General features: G+C 36.5%; 1 protein-coding gene across 2 annotated transcripts in view; it reads right to left on the bottom strand.

Annotated features, from left to right (window-relative positions):
* Positions 1 to 18,951, bottom strand: part of COMMD9 (COMM domain containing 9) — a 191,222-nt gene that overhangs the window by 42,840 nt on the left and 129,431 nt on the right. The window contains exon 6 of one of the 2 annotated variants that reach the window (XR_006366202.1): positions 4,812 to 4,970. The exons of the other annotated variant lie outside the window; for it this stretch is intronic. The gene's annotated coding sequence lies outside the window, so the exon portion shown is untranslated. The remainder of the gene's footprint in view (positions 1 to 4,811; positions 4,971 to 18,951) is intronic. 2 annotated transcript variants of the gene reach the window in all.

Genomic DNA, 18,951 nt, shown 5'->3' with positions numbered 1-18,951 from the left:
AGACAATGGCAATCGTTATTAGAGCAGCAACCTCTTCGACTGTATGCATGGGATGATGCAGTCTCTTTAATGCTTTGTTCAAATCTCTTGGTTCAATACATATCACAATTTTGTCTGAGCCTTTTTTATGAGTTGCTACCATGCACGACACCGATTCAGTACGTGCTGTAACTAGACAAATTACACCTTGTTGCACCATTTTATCCAATTGTGCTTTAACTTTATTCTGCATAGCTATCAGAGCTTTTCTTGCTGGTCAGACTACGGGACTGACTTCGGGGTCTAGCTTCACGGGATACGCAACTGGAAATTTGCCCAACTTGTCATCGAAAACATCAGCATTATTTGAAAAACAGTGTTAGTGAAGCTGAAACTGGAATATGAGCTTATTTGATGAACAACTTTGGTAACAGAAAGCAGGTTCATTCTCAGATGGCCTCTGAGACCCAATAATGACTGCACATGTCTTCGAACCATATAGAATAATAAGCTATAACAGCTCCTGGCCACATAACACGAAAGTACTACTGAGCCTTTGGTCTGAATTTCCTCACCTCCATAAGGAACAAGTTACAACTGGCTGCATTTAGTTGTTCACCAGCTCTCACCTTAGCAAATGTGTCTGCTGACATAACATTACAATTTGAACCAGTATCTACTTTGAGCTCAGTGGATTTATCATAGACCTGGACAGTACAAAATACCTCATTATTTACCAGTAAATCTACTGCATCAATTATTTCACCAATTACTAACACACATTCACATAGAAAGTACGCTGCAGTTCTATTTTATCAGCTGAATGACCCTTCTTTATAATAGTGTGAGGCTTACTTGATCTGCAAAATTTTTGAAAATGGTTCAGTTTTTACACTCACGGCATTGCTGACCAAATGCTAAGCATTTTTCTCTTTTAGACTCATGCCTGGCACCACAATTATAACAGTTAACAATAAAGCTTGATTTGGGTTTTGCTCACCTTTATATTGGACTGAGCATGTTCTCTCTACTGAGCTAGTCTTGGAACTTGCTAGAAGACTATGGAATCTCCCAGGAAAACCCACAGGGGTTGCTGCTGCCATGTGCTTAGTCCTGTTTCTGTTCGTCACAAGCTGCATGCTGTCTACATTTGCTCTGGACGCTACTGAAACTACAGTCTTATCACCTGCAAGCATATTTGTGTGTCTTTCTGTAATTTCATGGATTTGACAAATCTCAACAGCTTTACTCAGCATTAAATCACTGTCACGAAGCAAAATCTTTCTCACTGCAGCACTATTAACACCACATACAAGCCTATCCTTTATTAACTCATCTTTTAAGTTACCAAACTTACACGTTTTAGCTTTGTTTCTCAGGTCAGTAATATAAACTGCAAAAGTTTCTCCTGGCTTTTGATCTCCTGTGTAAAACAAATGCCTCTCTAATGTAACATTAGTCTGGGGGGTTGCACATTTCTCCAAATTTGCACCTCAAACACTCAGGGTCTTCCCTTGATTCAGCCTGTACAACATGATGATTTGCCCCTTCACCTTCATATACCGCTAGTGCATAAACAAATGACTGCTCTCTTTCAATAGCCTCTGACCCAGCTAGGTTTAACAAAATGAATGCCCTAGTGCATGCATCTCTGTCAGAACAAGCTGCTTGTATGAATATATAGTACTCTTGCTCAAATATTCTCCAGTTCTCTGCAATATTCTGATCAAATACAAGTGGTGATGGTTTTTGAAATCTGTCTGCCATGCCAACAAATTATATATAGTAAACACAATGCAACCAAGTCCCCTTGTAACTGTATGAACATTCACACACACACACACACACACACATATATATATATATATATATATATATATATAGCCAGTTGCAACTATGCCCAATAGCAAAACCAGCCTTGTATGAATAAATGAAATTTTGTGAAATATATTTCTCTGGTACTGTAATACTCTTGAAAATGCTGTACCATAAAAGTCACATCATTTTAAGAAACATTTCAAATAACTGCACTGTGCGAATAAACTGGGCTGAAGAAGCTCAGCGTAAGAAACATTTCGAAATAACTGCACTTTGCGATTAAACAGTATATGGCACACTGAAATTTCCCCCAAATGGCTGTACTTTGCTAAATAAGTCTGTACAGTGCAAGAGACACTCTGTAATGGCGGCTTTTTGTGAACAGACACACTCAGCACAAGAGACTTTTTGAAATGGCTGTAATTTGACTACACTCTACGAAATGGTTGCACTTGGCACACAACAAATTCTTCTGAATAAATGCACAGCAATAAACATTCACGGTAAGCACTTTTACACACTTTGAGATACTTTGAACAAATCTAGTCATACTATTCAGAGCTTTGATCAATGCACAATAGTAGTTTATGCCAAAACGCAGTAATTTGCCGAAACATGCAGTCCCCTTGCTTTACGTATGCTTAATGTGCCCGTTATTTTCGTTTTGTTCGGTTAATTTCTTTTCATGCCCATTATACTTTCTTGTGCCCATTTTAACTCTAAACATTCTCATTTTACTTTAAACAGGCTCACGTTGCAATCGCAAGGTAATTTTGAGCTTTTTATATGCTTTTCTGATAATCATTTTGTGAAATAGCTTAATTTCAAACATTTAATTTGATTAATAAACTTTTTATGCTACCCATTTGCTTAATAAACATTTCTGTGCTATTTGTTTGCTTAGTAATGCATTCGGTGCCCTTGCAATGCTCCGTTTCATCTTTTTTATAGAATAAATAATTTGTGCAAGCTTTCATTACCTTTAGTTCATTTATGTCCCTTTTTGCATTTGTTTCACTTAGTTTGTCTTCACTGTTAACTCTGCACCTCATGGCTCTGAAAAGCAGTCTCTGGAATTCCGGTTCTAACACCATGTTGCTCGTCTAGTCAGGATAAAGTAGACTAACATTGTGGGCTCTTGTTCAAGCAGCTTTATTATATATAAACACATACGAAATGAGACTAAGTAACTTTAACTTGTATACAAACTAGCTAACATACATATACATGTTAACACTCTGGCTGCACTTCTCAAAATAGCGCTGAAGCTAGCATGTGCTTGCTATTTATATGCATGTTCAGTCCTTGGAAATGCTTCTTAAAGGTACAGCACATGTTATTGTACACACACCATGTCATAAAATATATTTAAATATTTACTTATAAAAAAACTTTTTAAAATAACTATTATGTTTCAGCAATGAAAGTGTCAAACTGTGTGAAAGTTAAAAGTAAAGTTACCTTTGAAATGCTTTAAATTTGAGAAAACTAGTAATAGACAATGTTTCACTGAGTCCTGGAAAGGTAGTAGCATTAAAATGTACTTGCCAAAACAATTTTCATTTCCAGGTGTAATCCAAAAGGACCACATCTCACACTGGGGATAAGTTTCTCCAGTACTGAAAATTTAAAGTGATCAGGAAAAGCAGCTACATGCCTAGCTAGGGCATTAGTTACATTTAACTTAGAAATGGCGTAAAGATGCTCTTTTATTCTTTCAACGTGTGTTCTACTTTCCCTATGTAATAGGCAGAACAGCATTCACATAGGTCAATATAAACTATGCCCTTACTATTACAGTTAGCTGAGCTGTGGACAGTGGAACTTGGCCACTGACACTTAGAACATTGTCAGTTTTAACATACTTACAAGCACTGCACATATTACACTTGGTCAGTCCTTTCATCTCATTGGTGTACATAGGTTTTTTTTTTCAAAAACATTCTTAAGAGACTGCGCCCGCCTATATGTGGTTATGGGGTATTCACACAACTTCCTTACGCATTCAGGATTCTCTCTAATTATAATCCAGCTCTTTTTAAAAATGTCTTCTGTAATTCTATAATCCATAGAGAAGGTGGTGAAAAAAGAACTTTTGTAATTAAACTGAACTTCAGAAGTGGATAGAACCAATGAATTAGGATTGTCTCCTGTGGAGCCATTATTGTTAGTTATTATGCCACCATTAGTGGGCATAAACCTATGGTTGTGTAAAATGGGAACATACACATTATTTCCTTTTTCAGTTACTTCAACAACCGAATCCTGAATAAGGGCTTCAGGATAACCTCTCCTCAAACACAGTTTTTAAATTACCATATTCTCGTACATAATCATCTGACCGAGTTGTCATATGAGCTGCCCCTATTAGCTGCCTTTAATCACTGACTTATTTTGCTTATAGGGATGTGCATTTGAAAAATGCAGAAATACATTTGAATTAGTGGGCTCTCTATAAATAGATGACAACAAAGTTAAACTAGTAGGTTCCTTTTCCAACCATACATCCAGATATATCATCTGATCTTTACCCATCTGATGTGTAAACTTAAGGAAATCAGTATTCCCGGTAATATATTCTAAAAATACAGGAATTTTATGTTTTTCTGAATCAAGCCATAAAACAAGACTGACATCTTGGTAACACATGTGAAGTACCCACAGGTTACAGAATACACTGTTAAGCAAAAGTTTATTTTCCCATGTGACCATAACTGCATTAGCATACAACCCCCCACAGGCAGACTGCATAGCCACCTGTTTGGTTTGTGAAAATATTTATTTTCAAAAAAATATATAATTGTTATGTAAAGCAATTTCAAGCAAGTCCACAAAAATATTTTTCCTGTCTTGTCCAAAGTCTGAATAATCATCCAGAAACTCAGTAAACCAAGACAACCCTATTACATGTGGTATCACTGTGTACAGGTTATTAACATCAATAGTGATAAAAACAACTTCCTGTTCTAAAGCTAGAGAGTTGCATCATTCTAGAAAATCCCAAGAATCTTTACCTGAAGTATGACACTTTTTCCAACATTCCTTTCACATGAAAGTCCAAAAATTTAGCAAGTGGTGTATTGATTATTTAGCAGCCACTATAGGGCGCACAGTAGGATCTTCTATGTTCTTGTGGATCATGGGAACACCAAAGATGGTAGGTACCAGTAGATCTTGTACACAAAGAAAACAATACACTTCATCAACCTGATCTTTATATCATACAAAAGTGCATAGATTTTACCATACACTATATTAACCTCATTTTTTGAAATCTGGACATAAAAATCATCCAACAGGATATCGTACATTTTAGCAACATATTGAACATTATCCACCAACACAACCCCCACCCTTATCTGGTTTCATGATCTGGAATTTTTTTTAATTTAAAATTGTATTACTCTGTAGTTCATACTCACAACTGTTATTACAATATGCATTTTTTGCTGCATTAATCTCTGTCAAGTCTATCTCACAAACTTTCATACACACTTAACCTAGGGTGGGGGATTAAATGTACGAGGTGCTCAGACCACAATGTGTAGTACTGCTACCACCCATAACAATCTGCAAATTAAGTTTTCTCATACATAATTTCAAATCAATCAACATATGGCATCCAAGCTCTTTTAGAAATGGCAAATGTGAAACCTTTCAAAACAAATCTGCATGCTCATCATTAACAACAGCTGAATATAAATTATAAATATTGAAGTCAACAGTGGCTGTCCATAAGATTATTTTGTTTCTCTAAGACTTCCATGTCTGTTTGTGTTTTGGGTTGTTGTTCCATTGTCCTTTGGGACTGAGGAAAGAACAGCCATATGCTTTCCATTAATTCCCCTGTCTGTACTGCTTGTTCTTCAAGCACTCCGACTGTCTTAAAGGTGGGGATTCTGACTCCAAAGGGGGAGATTCCACATTAATATTACAGCTTGCTGCGACTTCAGTGTTACCACTCTCTAAATGTGGTCTAATAGGTTGATTAAGTCTGTCAGTAAACTTAATACCCCATTGTTGTGATTTTGGGGGTGGGGGATAGGCAGCATTACATTAATAATCTATTTTGTCCCTTTGAATATTTTGGGGATTTATGATCCTGTATGGCAGTGAGCTGTCTATCAATATCATAAAAAAATGTGCATACTGGCTTTTAAAACCTTCATACTCTCTGTGTTAATAGTTCTCGTAGTTCCTTCAATAAACCTTGTATCTGTACATTGTTGTGTTTTACTATGAGCTCATGCCCATGCTTATCAAAAGGTTGCAGCAGTTCTTTGTGCATGGGAAAGTTAGCCACCAGCCCTGTGGAAAACCTCCATACCCTCAGCCCCTTAGGTATGATGTTAGTTCGAACAGATTCTACTAAGTATTAATTTTCAAGGTGTAATTTATGTACCTTGAGGAGCTTGTATTCAAAAGTGCCCACCTGTTCACTAACAGTGAGTGACATCCATAGGCCAGGTTCTGGTGGTGGAAGAACAAAACAAAACTTTCTCTGCAACCATTCAGCCATCTTAAAAGCTATTTGGTTAGCTTCTGTATGCTGCCTTCCATCTAATCCCACAGCCAAGGATGAACCAGCAGGAGTAATGGTAACAGAATCCTTCTCCTTACTGGATTGGAAACTAGGATACACCTCTCTGTTAGCAGGACCACGGGATGGTTGAAAATGAGTATCCTGCTGCATACTATCCACTTTTCCTGATAACTGTTGTCAACAGACCGCTGCAGTTCATTAAGGTCTACATCAGAAAAGAAAGATGGTGAACTACTCTGACTGCTTGCTGCCATGAAAAACACACTTCACTAAGAAAAGAAAACATAAAACTGCATAAACTACTGAAAAAGCAGAAGAAGCCTCTTCGGAGAGCACACAACAAGCTAACATTTTATTAAGTGCTTTTCATCTTAAAACCAGTGCTAGACTTCATCAGATAAAACCTGGCCCACAAAAATGCAGAAGCTTTTATCCAAAAGTAATGGCCCACCTAATGACATCATATTAAAGACATACAAAACAATAACTAAACGATGTCAAAAAATATATTTAAATACTTACTTATAAAAACCTTTTAAAATAACTATTGTGTTTTAACAACAATAAAAGTGCCACTTAGTTGAAAATTAAAAGTAAACATTACCTTTGAAATGCTTTTTAAGTCTGAGAAAACTAGTAGCAATGTTTCATTGAGTCCTGGAAAGGTAGCAGCATTAAAATGTACTTGTCAAAACAATTCTTTCATTTTCAGGTGTAATCCAAAAGGACCATATCTAACATTAAAAATCAGTTTCACCAGTACTGAAAATTTTAAAGATTTTTATAAGTACATATTTAAATATATTTTTGACATGGTTTAGTTATTGTTTTGCATGTGCTTAAGATGACGTCATTATGAGGTGTGGCAAGACTTTTGTATAAAAGCTTCTGCATTTTTGTGGGCCAGGTTTTACATGATGGTCTGGTTTTAAGATGAAAAGCTCAATAAAATTTTAGTTTGTTGTGTGCTCTACAAAATTATGGAACTTGCCAATCACAACATAAGTAGTCTACAAAGGCCTGGACTCAAGCCAGTCTGTGTTAAATGGCAGATCCTGCCTACTGAGCCTTGTAGATTTCTTTGAGTAGGTCACTGATAAGTTAGAAGCTGCTCACCTGGACTTTTTCAAGGCCTCCGAAACCTCCCATTCTGGTATTATCAATAAGCTAATCAAGAGAAACGTACACCCTATATTAACTGTTGGATAATAAACTGACTTATTGACAGAACTCAAGCTATTAGTGTTAGAAGTACATTCTTATTGATAAGATTAATTAACAGCAATATCATCCAAGAATTGGAATCAAGTCCACTTCTCTTTGGCAGTTACTTCTCCAGTGTCAAAGCTGGCATCAGTGGCCTATGGCCAACTGAAAACTTGGAGAAGTGATAAATTATGTTGTGACTGGCAAGTTCCATAATTTCGTAGAGCACACGACAAACTAAAATATTCACTTTATGTAAATGTTGAAATTTCTGTATTGAATTATGTTTTTTCATTTTTGTAACATTGTGACAAGCCAATCGCAAATATCATGGAGCTTATCTGTAAACATTTAATAAGCTGTATGTACTATGTCCTTTTGTAACATGTGAAATGCAACTTGCAATTATTGTGGATCTTTTCTCCCAGGCCTCCACTGAAAACGGGCTCTTCCTGGCCCAGTGGACTTCCCCGGTCATCAAACTTAAATAAACAAATGAAATAAAATAAAATAAATCCCCATTTGACTTTCAGATTCTTCGGGAGAGCTTAACATGAATATACAAGTGGTGCCAGGACCAGAGTCTTAAACAAAATGCCAAAAACTGCATCACTGTGTCCTTTAACAAACCTGTGCATTCGTGCACCTACCACACAGGTAACAGGGACTGGGACACTCTTGTTGACAATGAACTATCCTACAATGTCCATGTATCCACTACCATAGGAAATCTTTTTACCTAGCCAGACTGCTCATCAGGGATATATCTTCTTTGTCCAACAAAGTTATCAAACTCTTTTCCTCCCTCATCAGAGCTGACATACAGTTTAATGCCTCCTTTGGTATGCATTTGTTTAAGTATATGACTCAGCTTGAGAGATGGTAGTGATTCTTCTCCAAGACAATCTAAGGAATGTCTTCCTTGGGCTATGTATACTGCATTAAAGCTCTCTTTTCCGTTTACTACAGACTCTTGAGGGGGGGGGGGACCACTGTCTAGCCAGTACAGCATTGAAAGATCCAGTCCTATGTGATCACCTGCAAATCTGCAAAATAAATACCCCTCCAAATACCTACTCAAGTGAGCTAAATTTCTGCCAAAACATAAACAGGGCTTCCTAGTGAGACAGACGCCTTCTTTTTTGGAATAGACTTCCTTCAAATGTAAAGCAAAGCAGCTCAGTACGAACTCCTTAAGCATAACTTGGGACAAATGGATGGATATTCATAAATACATCATGGATCTGGCCTCTCAAAGCCTCACAGAAAGGGACTGAAACTTGGTATTAACTCGTCGTGTCAATGGATACTCAAGAACTGGGATGGAGTGGCTACTCTACAAATGATCCATTGGATCAACAGCCTAGTATTAACCTATGACACATTATTTCCCCAGTGATGCAGTACCTCAGGCAGTTCCACCCTGCCATTTCTGAGTGCATAGCTTCAGCTAGGTCTCTGCAGTCTTTGCAGCCTCCCCCTGAGAGAACTAAGCAGGCTCTTCTTCCCTCCAATCCCAACTCGGCTGCTCCTCCAAAGCCTAGACTGCTGCTTGATCCCAGGTTGGATGGTCTGTAAATTGGGGCTCAATCACTTTAGATCAAGAGGCAGCAATACCCGATAATAATTCTTACCAGCAGGTACTGTGGTGATCAGAATTAGCTTTCAGGGACATCCGGTCTTGAAGAAAAGTAAGTTTCAGCTGAAACAGAAAAATTCTAACACAAATTCTAACATCCTTGTGCTTAAAGGAACAAGAACCAAAATATTTTAAAAGTAAAATATTTAAAGTAAGGTGAATTTGCTTTTCAAAGGAAGACAGGGCCAAGTCTTTCCACGTGAAATGTAAATCCTTGAGAGGAAGACAGAAACAAATGGAAGACAAAGCTGAGAAATTCATCCAACTAAATCTTAGTGAGTGTTTTCAAAGTCAAGAATTGCATTTTTTTTTAATCATAAAGCCAGGAACTGCAAAGGCAATCCTTAACCACAGAAGTACATGTGCTCTGCATCAAAAGGGGAAGATGATACAGAACCACAAAAGAATCACACTGCTATGGAAAATAACTTTGTTTCAGAGACTATAATAAAAATGTAATGCCCATTTACTATTATATAATGGTTTCTGGGTAGCCTGTAAGAGTCTAACTACATCAAATAAAACTGTTCATGTTATAGTGACTACAGGAACAGGAAACCACATGGTTAATCAAGGAATCTGAAGTGAAACATGATGAGTCCCTGACAGTTAGGTCAGGTGTTGCTTACAGAACCAATTCTCAAATGATGGACCTTTGGAGAGAAGAGTTGGAAAAACAAGCCTGACAAGGGAAAATAAGATGATGATTAACAGAATCAGATTATCATTTCTGATCAGTCATGGTAGAAAGTAGAGGATCAGATGCAAAAAGGGAAACATAATAAAAAGGCCTGAAAAAAGAAAGATTTTCATAGGTGAAATGTTTGCGGTCCCCAAGAAAAATTACTGCCAGCATTGCTCACAGGTCAGGCATGTAATTACCAGCCAACCTCATATAATGAAAACACTGATTATTACACCTGAAAGTTTACAAAGGCAGAAAATATCCCCACTCCACTAGTTTGCTGAGGAGTTCTCCACCCTTGGGATGTGAATGAATGAATAACAATGGTCACAATGAAGTTCCAGTATTGCTTCCCTATGCAGTAGTCAAGGCTTTGTTCCAACTTTTTGTTGATACACCAAACTACTGTGATGTGTGTTTGACAAAATGGTCAGATGTCTCCTGCACAAGAAATAAATGAGCTTAGCATGGGTAAATCTCATAATTTTTATCTGAACTTCTCTGCCACCCTGGCTCTACACTTAAATTCACTGAGCATAAAAGAGAGGTTTAAAGCAGACAATTAACTGGTGATGGTCACTACTTTATCAGAGGCAGAGTAAACAATGGTGAGAGTGCTTTACTTTTATGAAAGTAATCACTCTGTACAGCAAACAGAAAATTCCATCTCCGACAGACGGAAGAATAGATGGAATGGAGACAGACCACATGACATTTCTTCTATACGATTGGGAGTTTCAGACCACAGATAGTTAGAAAGGGCTTTGAGTCCTTTGCCTTTCTGGAAATCAATAATAATTGTGAGCTATTGCCTATATATGTCTAGCACTGTTAGCCAAGTAGGATTCCTGGCATTAAAGACCAAAACAGCAAGATCCTACTGTCTGACCCACATATTCATGGTGTTAGCTAAATAGTCTGAAATACAGAGGAAGATTGTTCCTCTTACCACCTCTTTTTTTTCAATACTTTTTTATTATTTACAATAGTACAAAACAGCAAGTAAAGAGCAACAAAAACACATATGACCATCAAAATAAGTGTTATACATTGAGAATAGTAGAGTAAAAAGTAGGTCAGTCAACAATAATATCTACACTATATACATAGATGCTTTCCTTTTTTTAGGTGAATAATTGTGACAATCAAGTAAGGGTTGTTATGAGTAAAATATAAAGAGAAAGAGGAACATTTTTGGGAGTTAGGTATATGAATTGTTTTGGGATCTCCTGGTGGTAGATTAGTATGAGCATTGGTGATGGGCTATGCTAGAATACTGTTAAAGATTTGTTCCCATAATTCTCTGATTTCAATGTTTTTATCCCTTTTATTGAGTAATATTTTATGGGCTAAAAGGTGTTTGATCGCCATCAGTCTAAAATCCTCCCATGAAATACTAGTTGGGTTAAGCCATTTGGACGCTATATATAGTTTCATTAAAAGAAAGATAGTAATCAGAGGGGCTGCTTGGTTCTTGGAAATATTGTGTGGGAGGATATGTAGTACAGTAAATTCCCAGGTGAGTGTAGATGTCCAATAGCCCATCTTTTGTAGTTGAAGTTGAGGGAGTTCCAAAGCTTATAGACACATTTACAGCTCCAGAATAAATGAAGTAGATCGGCAGTTTGATCTTTACAATGTGGGCAGAGTGGTGATTTTAAAGGGTTAAATTTATGTAGAATAGCAGGTGTAAAGTATGCATTGTTGTAGATCATAAGTTGGGTAAATGCTTGTTTCTTGAGGGGTATGGATTTTATTGTTAGACAAATTGCTTGGTTTATTTGGTGGTTGTCAATGGATGAGTTTATCTTTCTCCAATAGTCAGAAAAAAGTACATCCTTCTGAAATTTAATGTCATTGATTAGTTTAGAAGTATTGGTGGTGAATTTCTTAGTTGACAGGATAGTTTTTCAAAGTAAATTACAGATTTCTATATCCTTGTTGGGTATGTTGGTGTCTTGGAGATAACTGGAACACAACTCTTTAATTTGTCTCAGAATCACCAAGTATGACTTGGGGAGGTTTAACTTGATTCCTCATTTCTTGTAGTGAGCAGTTTAGATACAGGTATATATCTTGAATGGTTGTATTAATTAGTCGGGGAAAAGAGTTCAGGTTTAGAGTCTGGTTGTTTATTTTAAGGTTAGGGTTTTTGTGTAGAGGTTGTAGTGTTTTCATAGCTTGTATGAGATTTAGAGATTTAAAGAGTTTTTGCGTTAGTAAGATGGAGTGTTTTAATGGTTCTATTTTATTATATGATTTCCATAGATTAGGATTTAGGAATGGTAATGCTTTAGGGTTAATGTGCAAACTTTTGATTTGTCTGTAGTATATTATTATCCAGTGCGGGACACAGGCTTTATCCTTCGGGTTATATTCAGCTACTCGCAACACTCTATTAGTGTTTATAATTAAATAGTATGTTTCAAAGTTTGGAAGGGCTAAGCCTCCTTTATTTTTGGGAATTGTGAGCTTAGAATATGAAATCCTGTTTTTTTTTGGGCTCCCAGATAAATTTAGCAAGCAAGATGTGCATCTGTTTGAAAATTTTGTTGGGTATGATTATCTGGGATGTCATGAAGCTATAAAGTAATCTGGGTAGCACATTCATTTTAATTACAGATACTTTTGCTAAAAATGGTAATTTTAAATTCTTCTAACTTTTAATGTATAGTATAATGCTTTGCCATTTTCGGGTTATGTTGTTTAGATAAAAATCGTTGTTGTTTGTAGAAAATGTAATGCCTAGATATTTAATTTCTTCTTCTGTTTTAATTTTACCTACCAGTGGTAGGAGAGAAAATGGTTTTGGAGGTTTTAAAGGAACGATGTTAGTTTTTTTGAGGTTTAGTTTATAATTCGATATCATCAAGAACTGTTTAACAGCAGATAGTATTTTGTTTATATCTGAAACTGGTGTGGTACAGTATATATTCAAATCATCCGCAAATGCAGAGAGGAAGCTTTTGGAATTATAAATTATTGGGGGGGTTATAATATGAATTTTGTTTAATGTTTAGGAAGAGTGGCTCTAGGTATAGGTTAAAGAGTAGAGGAGATAGGGGGCATCCTTGTCTGGTACCGTTTTTAATTGGAATTCTATATGACCAAGCTTTGTTAATGTATAGGGGTGTATAAGAGTTTTTGTATAGTATTTGTATAATCCGGTTGAAGTTTTGGGGTATGTTAAAAGTGTGGTAATGTTTGGAGCAGAAATTCTATATTTACCCTATCAAAGGCTTTGTGGGCATCAATAACTAGTGTGTATATGTTTAGGTTATTTTGATTTGCGTAAAAAGTTAGTGTATTGAGTGTTAGTGTGTTATCACTTGTTTGTCTGGATGGTGTAAAGCCAGATTGTTCAGGGGAAATAATTTTATTTAGTAGGTTTTTCAGTCTGTTTGGAAGTATAGATGTTAAAATTTTGGTATCTATATTTAATAGAGAAATGGGTCTATAGCTATCTGGGTTTTTTTGGGTCAGCTTGTTCTTTAAGTATAAAGATAGTTTTGGATGCATTAAAGTGTATGTCATTGATTTTATTATTTGTTATATAATTCAAGATGTAGAATAGGATTTGGGCTAGCAGGGGGAAAAAAGTTTTATAAAATTCAGCGATGAGGCCGTCTGGACCTGGGGCTTTATGTGTTTTCATTTGCTGAATTGCTGAGGTTATTTCATTAATAGATATAAGATTGCTTAATTTTTTCTGTTGGTCTGGGTCCAATTTCAGAAATGTGAGGTTTTGGAGAAAACGTGTTCTGTCTTCTTCTGAGGCTGATAGTGTCTGGTCTCCATAAATCTGCGAGTATATTGATTCAAAGGTTTTAATAATGTCCTCATTTTTGGTGTAGTGTTTGTTCTCATAAATTATTTCAGAAATTTAAGAGGGCGATTTACTTTGGGCTATAATTCTGGCCAAAGCTAAGGAAGGTATTTGAACTTCATTTGCATAGTTGGCTAACATTCTGGTTTCGTGGAAGGATAATTTATTGTTATGTAAGAGATAAAGATCTTTTTGAAGTTTCAGGAGTTCAGTTTCTGTTTGAGTCTTATGGTTGGTTAGCAAGTCATTTTCGAGTGTTTGTATTTTTGTTTCTAAATCCTGTTCCGCTTTAAGTTGTACTTTTTTGTAGTAAGCTGCTTTTTAATGAATATTCCCCTAATTTGTGCCTTGGTTGCTACACATTCAATATCCAAAGGTATCTGAGAGTTGGGTATGTTAGATAGGGTTGTTTTTAGTATAGATTGGATGTCATTTATTACCTCCTTTTTGGTTAGCAGATTGGGGTTTAGAGACCAGTTGTAGCCTCTGTTCATTGTGCTAGACTTTTGATTCCAGTTAATATTTAAAGTAATCTAAGTGTGATTTGAAAGGTATCTAGTGTGTATGTTCAGTCTTGGATCTAGGTTGATGAATACATCCGAAATTAGGAAAAAGTCTATTCTCGACCACATTTTGTGGCACTGAGAGTAGAATGTGAATTTTCCAGATTTATTTGTACTATCACCATATTTAAAAGGATCATATAACTTGAAGTCTTGTTTGAGTTCTTTTAAAGCTAAGGATGCTTGCTTGTTGTATGTTTGGGTCGTACTTGAATTATCCTGGTCAGGATTTTGTTGTGTGTTCCAGTCACCTCCAAGCACCAAAAAGTAGTTATGGAATTGATTTAGGATAGGATATAACGATGTGAAAAAAGTGTGTTGGTTATTGCAAGGGGCGTAAACATTAAGGACTAACAAAGGCTTAGGAAGATTTGAGGTTATAAGAGTTGCATAGCACCACCTTCCCTCCTTGTCCACTTTTGTTTCTAGAATTTTGCCCTGGAATTGTTTCTTAATTATTATAGCTACCCCCGCACTATTAGTTTTGCCTTCCGAGGCTATGATTTGTCTTATCGATTTTTTTTGACTAATCTCTGACCACTGTTCAAGGGTTAGATGCGTTTCCTATACTAATATAATGTTAGCCTTAGCTTGTAGTATAAGGTGTAAAAAAAAAGTTTTTTTCTTTTTATTCTGGAGCCCTTTAATGTTCCATGAGTCGAATTCCCACATTTACGGGCTGAAAATTTTGGTAATACAAGTCTTGTTTAGTAATTTGAGTTGATAGTTCTTGTTTATACTGTAGTGAAAGAAGATTAAGAAAGCATCTTATTATTCCGTTCCAACCCTGTGCCTAGCCACTACACCCTTGGACCAGGAAAAAGGCAGAGGATAAGTAATTGTTAGAGTTTGGGGTATATACATCAGTAAAATATTTACATACTGGGTTTTAATATGAGTGCAAAAAGTAAGTTTGAGTCTCCCTGCACAAGTTTTAACTACAATGACAAAGCTTAACAAACTAGTTCCCTAGAAAACACCACTAAAATAACCCTGAACTCCTGAATGTGATCTTTATATAAACATGTTAAGACATCTAAAGTATATATCCTAAAGGATTAACATTAAATGACAAAATTATCTTTGAGAAGTACTACTAGAACCAATGTTTATAAATATTAAGACTGAGTCTAAGCTCAATTATATGTTTGTTTTCACTAAATGTAGTTCTAGGATTTTTAGTTATATTACATTAATCTTTCCTTTACTTTTTAATCAGTCAATAGCATCAAGTCTTTGCAAAAAGAGAAAGCTGAAGGAAGGCAAAAAACATATAGTTAACATATTCTGGTTTATTAAGTAGTTATCTACCCGAGACTGAGTATGACAAGTATGACAGAAAAGGTTAGAGAGTCCAGTGCGGACCTTGCATCAGTATCTTCTTTAATGACATTTAAGTTTTCAGCCCGGTACTTCATATTAAACAGTGTATAGTAGGTAATATAGGCATTTGTGTCTAGTAATAAATCGATGTCCCTCTATTGCCAGGACATCGTCCTTCAAGATTGTTCAGAATGTAGTATCTCCTTCATAGTTCTCAAGTTAGTATCTAGTTGGGTCATTTTCAGGTAGCAATAAAGATTCTTTAAAATATTTTAGTGAGGTTAAACAAGAGTTATTCTTTCAGAATGTTCTACATAGGATTATAGGTGGATTATGTTGATTATATGATGTATTCATTAAACATCTTTTAGTGATGTGAGCAAAGCAGTGTTACAGCAGAGATAAATTACAAATTTTGCTTTACAAATGTATATGTGAATGTTAAGATAGCACTATCCTATATTAACAGCAGTTAATAGAGATATTGATATTTTCAGATTTATCTCGACCATCGATCAACTAGAAAGCTCAAAGTGGCATGTATGTTTGGTGGATTTTTCCCTGTTGTTTTACACCGGGACATATAAAATTAAATAATCCTCTTTATTTACGTGTCAACTGTGTGCTCTCCAGCACATGTGGATTAAACGCTCCTAATGAGTGCCATCTCAACAAAGGAGAAGTTATCAGTGTCTGCAGAGCATGTTGTCTGTAAACATGAAATGCAGAAAAAAATCAACTCATATAGTACAATCATGTGATTTGAGATTCCAAAAATTGGGATCTATACCTGGTTTCAGCACTCGTAATTGAATTTAACAGCCACGAGCATAAGGCTGAGCACCAGGACAGTATGTCCGAGTTTAAACAGTTATGAAAAAGTAGTCAGTAGCCTTTTAAGGTTTTTAGCGTTCATTTGTGAGTGGATTTGCACACATCCTGTACCTAGGCTTTAGAGGTCACGTATTCTGTACTGTTTTTAACAAAAAGCACAACCATTGCTACTGAAATCTAGCAAGATAGGGGAAAAACACCAAATGTTTTTGTTCGGTGCAGTACATAAACACTTCCCAGAGAGGTTTCTATATTATTTTATTCAGAGGGTTGTCGGATCTTTTGTGAATGGACAACCATCCATATATATGCATCAGCAGGCATAGCATCTGCGCTTCTCAAAGCAGATTTAATGCTTACCCGGCAGTGGATAAAGACGATCCTTTGGGGTCTTTAAATAACTCCAGTGTTCCTTCTTTGTAGATGGAAACCTTCATAGCTTTCACACTGGATGTTTTAAGGGATTCCAGTAGTTCACAAGCTCATAGGGGGACCGGATTAAGGGGTTGGATGTCCCAGAAGTAGTGCCCTTTTCAGGGATGTGTTGGAGGAAAGCAGACTCACTTTGGTTCCTGACGTGGGAAAAAAAAACGAGAGTAGTCTCATATCAGAGTCTCGTGGTTCAGAAGAAAGAGGAAAAAAAAATGTTGGTAGAGGCCTAGAAAGGCCTAGGATGCTGTTAGAAGGCAAAGGCAGTCTCAGGAGCGTTCAAGCGAGTACAGTTATCTAATCGAGACCCGATCATTATTCAGGCAGGTGTAATTAAAGGTCTAGTGAAGGAACCTTTTTAAAAACAGTTAGAAAGATCTCTCTGGCTTCTTTTGGACTAGCGACTGCATGTTTGACTCCTTCCAAATAAAAAATTAGTGAGTTAGGATATTTCATTTGGCATTTTATTTTCCTCTCAATTAGGAATTTGCAGTAGGGGGAAATAAGTTATCTGGCTCATCTTATTTGTAGGGGAAGATCTTGAGCCAAAGAAATTGTATTATTATTCCAAGTAAGTGCACCTCCATTTTTCTTTGCAGCAAATAAGATTCTGTTTATGTCTTGAAATTTTAGTAGTTTTCTGTAGACTGGTCTGGGTTTAGATGAGGCTTGTGCTTCTCTCAATGATCTATGTTCTCTTTCTATTATCTGTTGAGCTTTCCCTGGTTCTTTGAGCAGGATATTCATTATTTGGATGATGGATGGTATCAGTTCATTATGGGTCACGGATTCCGGGATGCCTCTTATGATAATATTGTTCCTTCTGGACCTTGCCTCCAAATCTATAATTTTTGCTTGCAGATTTTGGATTTCTTTATCATGGGAGTTGGTTGTTTTAGTTATTAGGATTATTTTCTCCTCATTTTCAGTGATTTTGGCTTCAGACTTCCAGCCTATGTATTATTTGGTTGAAGGTGCCACCAAGTGATTGTAGTTGCAAGGATAGATCTTTTATTGCTTGCTGGATAGATAGTAGAGCTGATTAAATATCCTCCAAGTTTGCTGGTTGTTCAGATTTGTTTTTGCTTCCAGTTTTAGAGGTGTTTGGTTGTTTTGTTATCTTCTGTCTCTTGGAGTTTATGTCTTTTTCGGGAGTTAATAGATCAGAGAGTTTAGTTTTGGTTGTAGTAGTATCCATAGCTTTGTCATCTTTCGACATCTTATAGTGAGATTAGCTTCAGGCTTAGGTATAATTTTCAGTGTGCCAGGCTTCAAAGGCACATGGCTTGCTCTTGCTTCACTGAATCAGGTTCAATCCTTGTTTAGCAGCGAAAACAGACACTTCTTAGAATTTTTACTTAGATGTTGTTCAAAGTTGATATTTCAAGTTATTTTGTTTAAATTAGTTCTGGTTTATCTTCTGAGTTAGTTTTTATTCCAGGTGATTTAAGGAGCTAAGAGCTAGCAGTGCTTACAGAAAAGCGGCCATCTTTGACTCCCCTCTTACCACCTCTTGATCTGGGCAATGCTGCTTACTATGCACATTTTTGCAGAGTCAAGTCATACAAATTTTGAGACTGCTTTCTCATGTTTTTGGCTCTTAGTAAATTAAGAGTTTGTTTTGTCACTGGCGCTGCACTTTTGTATTTTACTGTTAGACTGCATGACTGAAATGAGAAAGGATGAATTTCTTTTTGCAGCTCCAAAGGATGCTACACATACAGAAAGAGACCGACAGTGAATTGGCACTGCCCCCACTCTGGAATTACACACGTTTCAGTTAGCATCCATCTGAAATGTACACAGGGCTAAATAACTGAAAAACAGACTTAAATATACCAACTTTGAGATGGCTATTTCCTGGAATATTCCCTTTTGTCCAAGGTATGGTGATCTTGGAGTTGGCATACCTCCCCCATGGCGTGGGGGGGTGCAGGAGAGCTTGCACCATTGCAAAAACAAGTTTAAAGGAGAAAAGTGGTGTTCGAGATTCACTCTTCTCCTGAATTTTTCAGTCTTTTCTTCTTGTTGGCCTGTTTGCACTCAGTGACAACATTTCAACAGGAAGCTGTTTCAGTTACAATGCTTTGCATCCTGACGGAGGGA

This window comes from Protopterus annectens, chromosome 9.part0 (genome assembly GCF_019279795.1).
Source record: "Protopterus annectens isolate FY-2018-M chromosome 9.part0, PAN1.0, whole genome shotgun sequence".
Taxonomy (NCBI): Eukaryota; Metazoa; Chordata; order Ceratodontiformes; family Protopteridae; genus Protopterus; species Protopterus annectens.
The sequence above is the reverse complement of the archived record's forward strand: the minus strand, read 5'-3'. Positions and strand labels throughout refer to the sequence as shown.